This window comes from Heptranchias perlo, chromosome 18 (genome assembly GCF_035084215.1).
Source record: "Heptranchias perlo isolate sHepPer1 chromosome 18, sHepPer1.hap1, whole genome shotgun sequence".
Classification (NCBI taxonomy): domain Eukaryota; kingdom Metazoa; phylum Chordata; class Chondrichthyes; order Hexanchiformes; family Hexanchidae; genus Heptranchias; species Heptranchias perlo.
The window spans coordinates 36,247,006-36,261,314 of record NC_090342.1 but is presented as its reverse complement, the minus strand read 5'-3'; the positions used below and the strand labels follow the sequence as shown (position 1 = coordinate 36,261,314).

General features: G+C 44.4%; 1 protein-coding gene across 1 annotated transcript in view; it reads right to left on the bottom strand.

Moving 5' to 3' along the window:
• The window catches only part of cacna2d4a (calcium channel, voltage-dependent, alpha 2/delta subunit 4a), a 435,940-nt gene that overhangs the window by 45,123 nt on the left and 376,508 nt on the right, over positions 1 to 14,309 (bottom strand). The gene's annotated exons all lie outside the window — the stretch shown is intronic.

Sequence of the window (14,309 nt, the reverse complement as noted above, 5' to 3'; positions counted from 1 at the left end):
TGTTAATTTTTTTATTTACACTAACATAGAGAATTTCACTTTAAATGAATGAGTTTTACTTGCCTGCTGTGGGCGTGACTTCTCTTCTTGACAGATTCTGTGGGCGTAGCTTCCAGTCCCACAGTCTCCATCAGTACGAAGGGAGGTGCGCTGATATCACAGCGCTGAACTGAGAAAAATTTTTAAATGGAGCAAGTGGACGTCGGAGACCGAGGTAAGTATTTTTGTTGTCTTTGTCCGCAGGATGTGCGGACAGCCTTGCCACACCAGTTGGTGCCAGTTCTGGCCCAATGTCCCCCATAGTCGAATAGCCTGACAACTTCCACTATCTGGGCTCACACAGCAGGAATGGCCACTTGGGTAAGTTACCTCACGGATGCCAGTGCTCGTGAAACTGTCACACTGCTAAGACATTTTGCAGATCTTTTCAGAGATTTCCCTCAGCAGATCAAATAAACTATAGAGAGAACAATGACACAACAAACTGCTTACAGCCTGCTGCTGGGAGTGGGCTCAGACAGCTAAATTCCTGTCCCAAAGGCTGTGTGCTGGAAACACAACCTCGATGAATTTGTCCCACACTCATCCCAGCCTAGTAGATCCACGAGCTACCAATTAATCCTCAGGACTGTTTGTCATTTACAAAATGCTTCTAAGAATTTTACCCTCTCCCTGCAAGCTTTGAAAAGATCAACTTTAATTCACAAGAAGTTAGGAGCTGCTACCATAATGTTCAAGGGCTGCTGGGGAGCTCCTCGAAGCAGAGCTGCACTTCGGCAGTTCCCTGACTGAGTTGTCCAATGCAGCCTGTTTTGAATTGTAATAATGGGATCATAGTGAGTACGATATGCATTGTATTGGTTTGAATTGCATTGCTTGAAATTGTGTCCTTTTAAATCGAACTGTGTGTATCTTTAAATTTTATGAAATAAAGTATATTTTGAAATATAAAAAAAAAGTCTAATGCAATTTGAAGGAGGAAGACAGCTCGGTGACGTCTTCGCAGGCCGACATACTGAGGATCAGCAAGTCCTTTTATGCTGGGCTGTATGATGCGAAGCCCACAGACAGCAGTGCCTCCCTGTCTTTCCTGACCTCTGTCACGGAAGTCTTAGAGGACAGCGAACGGGAGAGCATGGATCAGCCGCTGACTTTGGACGAGCTGACAAAGGTTGTCCGGTCCTTTGAGATGAGTAGAACTCCCAGAAGCAACAGCTTATTGGTTGAGTTGTATTCGGCTCTGTGGGAGTGGATAGGCCCAGAACTACTGGAAGTGTACGGGGGTATGCTTCTGGCAGGCAGCATGTCAGAGTCCATGAGGAAAGGCATCATCACCCTCATCTACAACCGGAAGGGGGAGAGGGAAGAAATCAGAAATTGGCGACCCATTCCCTTGCTAAATGTTGACCACAAGATTCTGTCTAAGGTCATCGGCAATAGTCTCAAGTCTGCTCTGGAGCTGGTGATCCACCCCGATCAGACCTGTGCTGAACCCTGCAGGAAGGTCTCTAATTGCTTTGCGCTGCTCAGGGATACGATCGCCTACATGCAGGACAGGGGGCTGAACACCTGCCTCATCAGCTTGGACCAGGAGAAGGCCTTCAACAGACTATCCCACCCGTGGATGATTAATGTGCTCTCCAAAATGGGGTTTGGGGAGGGAGCCCGCGATTGGATCCGACTGCTCTACGCAGATATCCGTAGCGTAATCCTAATCAATGGGTGGGAGCCAGACAGCTTTCCGATCAGATCTGGAGTCAGGCAGGGTTGTCCTCTCTCTGCGGTCTTGTTCATATGTTGTATCGAGCCATTTGCCGCGTCCATCAGGAAGGATGTAGGTATCAGGGGGATGACGATCCCAGGCAGCTGAGGCTCTCAGGTTAAGGATCCCTTGTACATGGACAATGTCACCGTCTTTTGCTTCGATCAGCGGTCAGTCCACAGACTGATTGGCATCTGCGACCAGTTTGAGCTAGGGCCAAAGAGAACCGAAATAAGAATGAGGCCATGTTCTTCAGCAGGTGGGATACCTGATCCTTTGTCCCCTTCACCGACAGGTCTGACTACCTGAAGCTGCTGGGGATCTGGTTCGGGGAGCTCCAGGCCTGCACCAAGAACTGGAAGGAATGGGTCGCCAAGGCCAAACAGAAGCTTGGTATGTGGGGTGGTGGGGGGAGCACTCCCTCTTCATAACTGGCAGGAACCTGGTGATAAGGTGTGAGGTACTCGCGGTGTTGCTCTATGTGGCCAATTCTGGCCCATTCCCCGCTGCTCCACTGTCACAGTCATCCGAGCTATCTTCCACTTTGTCTGGAGGTCCAAGGTGGAACGGGTCTGCAGGGTCATCGTGTACAACCCCCACACAAAGGGGGGGGGGGGAAGGGCATCCCCAATGCCGTTCAGATCCTGATGGCCACCTTTGTGTGTGGCTGCCTCAGGAGTTGTGTCGAGACCTAATACGCAAACACCGAGGGCTCAATTTTAAACTTAAATTGCGGGTGCGTTGGGGGTGGGGAGGCTGCGAAAATTGCAGAAACGCAGAGTGGGTTCGGAAGCCGGCACCAACCCGCCGACTTCCGAGTTTCCCACAGATGCACCTGAGCGCGCACGGACGTCCAGAATCCAGAAGTTCCACCGGCAATTAAGGCTGGCAGGATGATAGTTAAAGAACCAAATGTACCTCATTGAGGTACTTAAAAATCACAGGTAAAGTGCCTTAACTTAACTGGGTGGCTTTCCCACGGCTTCTGATTCACACCTGGTGAAACCAGGCGTGAAGGGCCGGATCAAGTAAAAAGAAACAAAATAAATTAAATAACAAACCATTGCACAAAGATAAAACACAAAACCAACCTACCTTTCCACCCTGCTCCGACGACCTATGTCTCCCTCTCCGATCTCCCCTTCTCCCCCACCCCCCACCAATTTCCCCCTCTCCCCCCCCGATCATCTCCTCCCCCCACCCACCGATCTTCCGTTCCAATGCCAGATGACATCTCGTGCTCTCTCTCTTTCTTCCCCCACCCCCACCAGCGTTGCAGCTCCTGTCGGAAGCCAGCCTAGAAAGAACTTTAATGACCATCAATCACATAGCGATCGCGTTGGAAATGGTAAGTTTTTTTCAATTCGGGTTTTCCACGCGCACCTTCACCACCCCCCCCCCCCCCCCCCCCCCCGCTGCCAAGTTTCTACATATCCACCACACCGAGAAGACTGGGTCTGGCCACACTAGCTGAGCAGACCTGTCCAGCTGGACCGTACCCCACCACCTGTCCCAGGTGGAGAAGTTCCTGAGGAGGAACCTCTTCGACCACAAGGCCGTCAGACAATGGTTGGCACGGAACGTTCTGGGAGTCCTGCAGGGAAAGGAGAGGATAGATCTGATCGGGCAGTTCCCCGACCAAGACGGTCGACGGCAGAACGTCTTGTCACCGGAACTAACCAACAGGCACCAGAATGCAGCTTGGATGATGGTGAGAAGGGCCTGCCCAGTGCGGTACTTCCAACGTGCACGGAATCTCAGCGCCACTGCGAGCTGCCCTTGAGGCTGCGGCGGGGACAAGACAGTCATCCACCTCCTGGTGGACTGCCCATTCGTTCAGAAGGTGTGGAGAAAGATGGGTTGGTATCTGTCCCGGTTCATCCCCAACAGTTCAGCGACACAGAACGTTGTGCTCTACAGGCTGTTCCCCAGATCGCACACCGAGGCAGATATCAACTGCTGCTGGAAAATCATCAACTCGGTGAAGGAGGCCCTTTGGTCCACCTGAAACCTGCTGATCTTCCAGCTGAAGCTGTCCACGACCGAGTGTTGCCGACTGGCACACTCTAAGGTCCAGGAGTACGTGCTGCGGGACGCATTCAAGTGAGGTGCAGCCTACGCAAAGGTTCTATGGGGAAAGGCCACCGTCTAAGGCCATCTCACCTTGTATCGTACAGCATGTATTAGGATTGTTTTGAATTGTAATAATAGGATCATAGTTTGTACGCTCTGCATTGCATTTTTCTGAACTGTATTGCTTGGAATTTTTATTATTTTACACTGAACTGTGTGTATCTCTAAATTTTATGACATATAGTATATTTTGAAATAAGAGTCTAATGCACCTTGCTAAATGAAAACTGAACAAATAAACACCACCTGTAACCTTGGCCCTCCTTTCACCTCCCTCCTGTAATTATAATGTTGGTAAACTAATGGAGTCTCTTGCTTGTTCCAGGATCAATACTGACAAATGATCGGGGGTGGGGTAACTATAAAACAAGATAACTAATGCATTTAGAGTCAGGAGTTACTCAAAAGCCTTGACTAATTGAATAAATCACTTAGGTCACAACACCCGGATGAGAAAACCTAGCTGATGTCTAAGAGCAAAAGGCTTTCAAAATATTTGCTTTTCTGGATTTATTTTAGAATTAAGAAAAAGTGTGCATAATTAAAAAGGAACTACATATGTGTGTGTGTGTGTGTGTGTGTGTGTGTGTGTGTGAGATAACAATCATAGATAATATGAACAATTGCTGTACAATGAAATGATGTAACTGCAAATACCAAATACAAAGACAGTAAAGTAGATTTTCCAATTGGTAATGCCTGAATTTTGGATGTAAAGTGGGTATTACCAATCGGAAAATTGGGTGGAGATCAGTAATCCTTGACGTCTGCCCATTTTTTTGCCCCATTCGATTTTGCAATTGGATTTTTGATGTCTCCAGGAAGCATCACGTGTTGCATTTAGTGAGGGCATAATGATACAATTCACATGATTTTTCATTGTTTGCATCCGTTCAAAGCAGTTTTCTTTATCTGCTTGTGTAAACTGAGCATTCAAGGTTGTTCAGCGCTGAGCTCCATGAGTTTAAAGAGACCAGTAGTGAGATTGTAATATTGTCAGGTCATCGTTGAAGCTTTTCTCTTACATATTTTTGTTTTTTTCCTTTTGCTATTAGCAACAAGGGAATACAGGAATAGGCCATTTAGTCCCTGGAGCCTGTTTCGCCACTCAATTAGATCATGGCTGATCAGTACCTCAACTCCATTGAGGTTTTTGTGACTATTGCTATAATGCTGTTTTTTATTACTCCAACTTCCATAGTGCCGCAATGAGATTTTAATCTGGGAATTTCCCTATACCATTTTTTTGGAGGAAGAAGAGGACCAACTGAGAGATACCAGGCAGGTCTGGCTGCACTACAGGTGATTTATGCACAGTCACCAGAATATACAGGCAGAGGAGGACCTAAGCTCCATCTATCTACGTCACAGTGTCTACGGAAGCTATGATTTGCAAGGGACATTATGACTGAATTAAGCTGCGCGCTCCTTGACTTGTAGTTAAATTTCTCCACATTGCCAGCCACTGTTAAGATTACAGGTGCCCTGAACTTTTATGCTTTGGGATCATTTCAGCTTTTCACTGGTACATGAGCAACGTAAGTCAAGCCACTGTCCATAGATGTGCCAAGCAAATGACCTTGTTTTCTTTGATCAACAATTTCATATCTTTCCCCTTGGACAATCAAACAGCATAAGACGGTTGTGTAATTTTATAGATTGGCAGGTTTCCCAAAGGTCCAGGGTGTTAAAGATTGTATCCACATGGCCCTACGTACTTCCTTACGCAATGCCAGTACCTAAATGAATAGGAAAGAGTTCTACCCTCTCAATGTTCAGTTTATTTGCAAGTCAATGTTTATTTCCAAGGTAGCTGCCACAATGGCTTTATTATGGTCTGCTGACTTGCCATTATCTGGCCCTTAAAGCCAAAGTCTCAGGGTGGCTCTTGGGCGATCAAGACTGTCCTCTGCAGTCATGGTTCATGATACTGTGTGATATGCCGGAACACCAACTGAGAACAAATATAATGATGTACTGGGTATCTACCGGAGTAATCACCAGGTATGTTGAAGCAGTGGTTTCAGGTGCCGGGATCAGTCTGGGGCGCTCTTTAATATACACTGATAAGGGTTTCAAGGACTGTTATTGTGTATTACACGTCGAACAACTTTGCCTTGCAAAGAGGCATCATTATGGAGGCCTCGGAAGCAAAAGGCCCACAGGCAATCAAGAGGGACAAGCATGAGGAGCGTCGCAGTGGTCCTTAGGTAAGTGAGGGCCGAGGAGGAAAACAGAGGGGGCAAACGGAAGCTTGGAGGGGGGGGGTAGGGGGGGGAATTGGAGGCGGTGTTGGATCAGGACATCAGAGGTCAGGGAGGGAGATAGAAGGCCCGGGGAGAGGGGAAGGGGGGTGATTGGAGGCTGTGACGGGAGGGAGATCGGAAGCCGGTTTGGGGTAAACGGCGGCCAGCATGCTTTAAATGTGAAGTCAGAAGAAGCACTTCTGCTCCTCTCAGCTCCACATTCATGTAAGTAAATTTATAAAACTTACCTTATTGGTAGCAAGTGGTCTCAAGGTCTGGTTTTACTGACGCCAGCTGCCTCAGGGCACATCAATTTTGCATGGGGGGCCTAAAACTGGTGCTCGGCCCCATATTTGCAAATGCAAAGGGCCTAATCCTATTTCAGGCGTGGGCACTGCACAGTTTCTTTTCCTTTCCCAACATGGCAGGCTGCGCACTTCTAGCTGGAAATATATACGCGCTTCCTGCCCGCCATATTGGGAGCTTAGTAGGCTGATTAGCACCCGAAAAATGTGCGCAGCGTGGCCAAATTTATAGGCCTATGGCTCAGATTCATATAAAATCCTGCTCATATTTTGGAAGTCTCACCTTTTTGGGCTTGTTCATACAATATCACTTCCAATAACAGGAACTGTCACTAACTTTCTTTAGTGAATAAATAATATACTTTTTTGTGTGCTAGAATATGCAGAATTACATTATAACTTTAGATTCTCTGTAGCATATTAACGAGGAAAGCATAATTTTGAAATAAATCCCTAGAAAATATAAAAATAGTGATTTAAGCCTTTAACATTTAACAAAGGTTTTTTTTAAACAAGAGAATAGGGTAAGGATGGGGCTGGGACAGGATTACTGTGCCCATTAATCTCACGCTGACTTTGCAAGTGGTTGGTAATATTGTTATGGGAGGCATTAGCCCTCTCTTTCTCCCCCTCCCTCTGGATATCCTGCATGTTTGCTTCAGATGGCTCATTTTCCCAGGGTACAGTGATTGATGAATCTGGGTCACAATAAGATACCTGTGATAGCATCTGGGGAAAAATAAAAATCAGAAAGAATCAATGGCGCCATATTCAGCAATTAAAATCTCTCAAATATTGATGAATTGATACACAGAAGCAGCATGAATAATTTGCATAAAACTATATATTGTTAAACTTAGAAATTCTTTTAAAAATAAATTTGATCGAGTTGCTCTCTTCACAACACTCAAGAGTCCAAGCTGATGGGGTTTCCCATAATGCTTTCAGAATGCTGCAGTAACCTACATTCTTTACTTTAAAAAAGACATGATTTATGAAGTTGCTGAGAAAATAGATTGTGCTGTTAGAAAATGCTATGGATTTCTTTAATTAAAAACGCTTTGTGGTAAAATGATTTTCATGTCAAATGCCAATGATGCAGGAGTAAACTTGGCATTAAACTCAGAGTACAAATCCATCAAATTGGCATTCAGCATGGATGCTCTGCCTCCTATCAGATCCAACCCAAGTAGGTAACGAGACCCACCCAAGCAGGTAAGTGCTGGACTTTCACAACGTCCTGCTCTAGAGTATGTCATAGGGCATTTTGAAAATGCACATCTACTCATAAATCTGAATCCAACAACAGGCTGACAAATTCACCTGGGTAAACCAACTGAATGTTTGGATAGACAAGTGAATTGGGCCATGTACATTGGCTACTGTGGTCATATAGGTAGCTGATGATTTATTGACTAGCTTTGCGTTGACCAAAGGTTGATTTCTTTCTCCCCATCCCAATTTCTTCCTGTTTTGAATATGCTGACTCACAGTGGATTATATTTCCACAGGTGCAGGTTGCTTCTAGTATATTGCATAGACAGTTCTTTATGTACGAGTTTGGACAGTAATCGTTTTCAATCTATTCAACAGCAAAGGGCATCACAGCCTGATCGCCTGATCACCAGATATTCATTTTCCAGCAGGAGTCAACAGTGTGATCAGGAACAGGAACCCTGGCTGACATGTTTCCCTCCCTAGTCAGGTGACATTGAGACCAACTGTAGTGTTCATACTGTTATTATGACCAGTATCAGCTAAGTCAGCACAGGCCAGGAATTGAACCTTGGTTCCTCCTGGTCTGCATGACTTAGTATCATGGGAACTTAAGGAACAGGGGTAGGCCCCTCAGGCCTGCTGGTCCATTCAATTAGATCATGGCTAATCTGCATTTCAACTCCATTTCCTGCTTGCTCCATATTCCTTGATATCCATACCTAACAAAAATCTACCTATCTCAATCGTGAAAGCTCCAATTGTCCTATCATACACAGCCTTTTGGAGGAAAGTGTTCCAAATTTCTACAACCCTATGTGAAAAAGTGCTTCCAGATTTCGCTTCTGAATAACCTAGCTCTAATTTTACGATTATATCCTGTTGTTCTTGATTTCCCCACCAGAGGAAAGAGTTTCTCCATATCCACCCTACTAAATCATAGAATTATACAGCACAGGAGATCATTCGGACCATCGTATCTGTGCCGGCTCTTTGAAAGAACTATCCAATTAGTGTCACTCCCCCACTCTTTCCCCATAGCCCTGCAAATTTCTCCTTTTTAAGTGTATATCCAATTCCCCTTTGAAAGTTAATATTGAATCTGATTCCACCATCCAACAGACAGAGGCCTGCAAAACACATTTGAGCATGTGATGTGTCTGGCTGTATACACTCAGAAGCTTTGCCAATGTATGGTTGAAGCTGAAGCAGCTGAAAATAATACACAGGGACAACCTGACTCCTGCTCAAGGGCTAAAATGATTGGTGGTGGTGGCAAATGCTGATAAAGCAGTGAAAAATGTATTAACAAAGGAGTACTTGCTAATCAAAAGATCCTAGCTAGGTGAATGGAAAAGGTTAAGCAATTTGTTCAGTGAACAGGTGTCCATCACCTGTTGTGGGTATGATAGTGTAATGGTTATATTACTGGACTAATAATCCAGAGAACCCGGGCTCAAATTCCACTATGGCAGTTTGAGAATTTGAATTCAGCTTAAAAAAAATGTAAATAAAAAACTGGTATCAGTAAAAGTGACTATGAGGCTGTCGAATTGTTGTAAAAACACAAATGGTTTATTAATGTCCTTTAGGGGAAGAAACCTGCTGTCCTTACCCGGTCTGGCCTATATGTGACTCCAGTCCCACACCAATGTGGTTGACTCTTAGCTGGCCTAGCAAGCCACTCAATTGTATCATACTATGGGCAATTAATGCTGGTCTTGTCAGCGATGCCCACGTCCTGAGAACGAATAAAAAAGAACTCTGCGATTAATTGTGGGTGTCAAAGGGAAGCATCTAGGGTTAAGAAGAAGTTATAGACTGTGCTTATATTGGTATAAAATAAAAAAAGAGCATTTTTGGTACCAATTCATTATCAAGCCTGCTCTTTCCAACATGCCATGTAAAGTTTGCACTGCAATCTATTTCATCTGGAAGATATGAATAATCAGAAGTAAAACTTTGAAAATGATAAAACTCTGCGAAAGCAAATATCACAACAGCAGAAAAGACATGGCGCCCCATGCAGGGAGGAATGTTCTAACTCACTGACCTTTAGGTTCAAGGATAATCCTGAAATAGGTACCAAGAAGCTGGAGACTAACATGGAACTTCCAGCAGCAGCTTCTGAAGGGCGCCCAAAACTATCTCAAGTCACTACCCTTGCCAACCTACCTTGTATAAGATATGAGCTGACTTCCACAAGGGGTAACCTTAGATGTTAAACACCAAACAAAATGGAAAGATTAATATATTCATTAATAAAGATTTTAAAATAAGATATTTCACGAGTGGCTTGTTAGAAAAATTCATGCATATGGTACGAGAGGAAATGTAGCAGCACGGATAGAAAGTTCATCAACAGTCAAGAAACAAAGAGTTAGGATAAATGGATGTTGCTAAGACTGGAGACTGGTTGAAAGTGGTGTACCCCAGGGGTCAGTGCTGAGTTCCTTGGTACATAAATGTGTTCCATATACTTGGGTATATGGAACACGACCTTGAAATTTGTTTACGGTATAAAAGTAGGAATTATAGCAGACAGTGAGGAGGACATAGATGTGTTAGTGGAATGAGTAGATAGGTGGCAGATGCAATTTAACGTAACTGCTGTCCAGCTGCCCAAACACCGCGTAGAGGGAATATCAACCACGTAATAAAAGGGTTTTGAAAATTAGGAAGCGTTTTGATAAAGTGAATAGGGAAACATTTCCTCTGGTTGGGGAATCAGGGACAAGGGGTCATCAATTTAAAATTATCACTAAGAGAATGAGGAGAGCGGGGGAAATTTTTTTTTGGACAGAGGGTTGCTGGAGCTTGGGAGTGCTTTGCCACAGAGAGTGGTTGAGGCAGAGACAATTGCATCTTTTAAGGGAAAACTGGATAAATATTTGAAGCAGGGGAAGAGTACAATGGGATTATTTTCAGATTACTCTAGCAAAGAGCCAGCACTGACATAATGGGCTGAATGCCTCTTTCTGTGCTGTAAACATCTTCGGTTCTATGCTTATACCATAATGTACTAGATAAGAAGGGTGAAAATGTATTGATATGGTTGAGATATGAGAAATAGAGTCAAACATTTATAATGTCAGTAAGAACATACTTAATTTGATTTCATTGAAGTTTCACAATGTTTTCCTATAGGGGGCACTGCAATCGAGGTTACCACAGGTTTCAGTGGCAGGGCTGTAGCAGTCAGATAAAGATAACACTCAGCAGGTGCTGGCTGAAAACCTATCAGAGCAGGGAACAGAAAGAGGCCATGGATCCTCCAGGCTCTAGTTACAGGCACTGGAGAACAACAATTAATATTAAATAACGGCTGCAGAGAGCATGCATGTCTAGGGCAGGTTTACCATGGAAAAAATAAATCAATTGCCTCTTAATTAATTTTCTGCTGTCACCTAGGTACAACCTGCCTGTTTTCTTTTTGCACATTGCTCTTCTTCATATCTGGCAAGTTAAGAGCAAACTACAGCCTGTGTTGTCTGATGCTGAATGCAGAATGTGCATCAGCTTTTGTGCTTTAATACACACATAGCCACACCTCTATGTACAGCCACACACGTGGAGTCTCATATACATGCATAAATACATATATGTATATATGTGCACAATCACACACAATACATATGCACATATGCCTAATAGTCAGACTTGCATTGCATTGCACAGATGTAGCCACACATATAAACACAAAACAGCCTTTTACTCACCAGTGATGATGTTGAATCCAGGTCAGTGGTCAGGCGGAGTGCAGTACTACCCCACTCATATACAACAATTATATATATAAATGCATGCTCACTTACCCATCCACATCCACAGAGACACATTATGGATCAGTGACTAAAATTCAGAAGATCACGCCTAAAAAGTACTGATAACGCCCAAAACTAGAAGTCATAAATATAAGTCACTAATAAATCCAATAGGGAATTCAGGAGAAACTTCTTCACCTAAAGAGTGGTAAGAATGTAGAACTCGGTACCACAAGGAGTAGTTGAGGCAAATAGCAGATACATTTAAGGGGAAGCTAGATAAGCACATGAGGGAGAAAGGAATGTTGATAGGATTAGATGATAGGGAAGGAGGCAGCTTGTGGGGAGCATAAACACCGGCATAGACCAGTTGGGTCAAATGGCCTGTTTCTGTGCTGTAGTTTTGATGTAATATTCTACACAGTTTGCTGTGCATGTCTGTTCATTTCTAGCTGTTGAATTTAAAGGAACTCTTTTGACAAAGCTCAGTAATGGCCTTGACCTTGAATTTCCTCTGAAAATTTTTACTTGTGGCTAAAAAAGCTTTATAAAAGCAGTTCGCAATCTTTGAAGTAGTGATGATGTTCCTTCCTATACCTTGTGATCTAAGCCATCGGTTTTCCAATTCAACTGAGGTTAGGGTATCTGGAACTGGCATCTTGGCGCCTAACCTTGTGCTCCCATGTTGTTCTGCTGCTCAATGTTTTACACTGAAAGTACCTCAGGGAATTGTATACTTCTCCCAGCACCACAAATGATCAAACATTTTTACTCCATCCTGCACCTGAACAGCACTGCAGCTGAATTTCCTATCTCGTTTTTCAGGTGGTTTTTCTGACACCGCCTGTAGAAAGTGCAGCAATGCAAATGAATGTCAGACAACTCTGCACTCATGATTTTCAGTTCTTATGCCAGATGCAGTCCAGGAGCAAACTGCTTCCCCCCCCCCCTCCAAAAAAAACCTGGTGTTATACCTTCACAGCTACAATTTAGGTGGTATCCATCAAGAAAGGTCTTTATTTTTGCATTGTGAATTCAAAATGTTTTTTTCAGCTTCAGAAACTGTAACTGTTTATACTCACTGATGGATGCAGTGTTTGGTAATTCCCCCCTTTTTGCAAGATGGCTTATTTGGAGGCAGAAACAGGAGCAACAACCACAACCCCCCTTGACAACTGCTGAAGATGTTCGTCTGCTCTCTCCAGAACAACCATCACCTGCTTTCCTAGCAAAGGGCAGTAATCCTTATTCCACCTTTCCATACAATAGCTCCATCCCACATCAATACAAAGTGAATCCTCCCAGTTAAACCTGCACTCTCCTCCTAGTCCCAAATCTTAAGTGTACACATCCACACTTGTTTTCCCTGTGCATCTACAATAAAAAAGCACAAGTAGACTGCCTATTCTTTATCACCATGGTGCTTCCCTCTTATCCAGTTTTTCCATGGTAATGTTCTGGGTGTGTGGCTACCTAGTGCTCTTTCTACATGAATCCCCAATGACAGGGGAGAGAGAGGGGACTAAACTGTATCTCCAGTACATGGTACTGGGAATGAAATGGGCTTCAATCTCTTTATGCACAGGTCCCAGAAGGTGCTGTACAATGCTGCAAACAACCTGACCCAGACTGCCTTCTGGCTTTTAGATAGTCATGGATGTTGAGCAAAGGAGTGGTGACCGACCGACAGATCTTCCATGGTCACAGCCACCCCAATCCTACTTGGAGCCTCCATATCACTGTGTTCTCTATTCTGCGGGTGCACAGGTGGTTTTAATGAGATCACGGAAGCTCATCCCCATCTCATGCCCCATTTGGGCAAACTCATCAGTAACTATGCCCAGTGGTCTGGCAATTGTGCAGCCCAAGACCTGAGATGGCAGCTATTTGAGCTGTCAGGTTGGCCTCTCTGGTGAGGGGCAGTGTTGCAGATGCTGCTGGAATTGCCACTCTGTCCAAGGATATGTGCAGGTTCTGTCCCCTTTGTTCGATTGCTGGACCCCTCTCTACTAGCTGCTATTTTTTGGAATTTTCTGGGTAGCTACACCAATGACCCCAATAACCTACCATACTCATAAAGCATCTTTCTGTTAAAAGCTAGGCCACAGAGATCAGGTTCCCTTACCCTAACAGTTGTGGAAGGAGGCAACCTCAATCTCTGGTGAAGGGCTCCCTGCTCTTCTTCCATTTGCCCCTGCTCTTGTCCACCCATCACTTGTGTTGCCCTCTTGTTATCCATCTAAACCTCCTGAAATGGATGTATCTGAGCTGGTGAGTGGGTAAGGTAAGCACAATGACCGGGTGCTAGATATTCTACTATTTCTCCTGCAGCTGCTGTCAGGCCAGACACGGGAGGGGTTAGCTGTGGAAATCTGAGAAGATCCTTCAAAAACACAAAAAGGACAGAGTGACAAAAAGGAATTTGGCATGGGCAAGCATTCCACATGGTTCTAATGCTCCTGGAGAGATTGTATGAGTCCATTTCAATAGGATGTTACGTAAGGAGCCATGGGATACTAACCCTTTACTGGGACTTACACCACTGCTTATTCATTTCCCACAACCTCAAGGAGCCAATATCCTTGGATGATGATGGCCTGCTCCTCAAAGGGGGCACGATCCATTATGGAGGCTTCCTTTCCTCCCATTGTCAAATGCTACGTTCTGTTGTGGCCTACTTTCTTTTGTAAGAGTGAAACTGGGATGAGGGTTATATCATATGGAGAAGTGACACTAAAAAAAGAGGAAAAACATGTTTCATGCAGATGAAGAGACATTCAAGCTAGGGAGTTTTTGAGGTGGGTATGCTTGTGCTGTGAGACACTACACCACAAGGGTGGCTGGTGTGGGAAATGGAAATGTCACACTGGTACAGCAGTGGGTA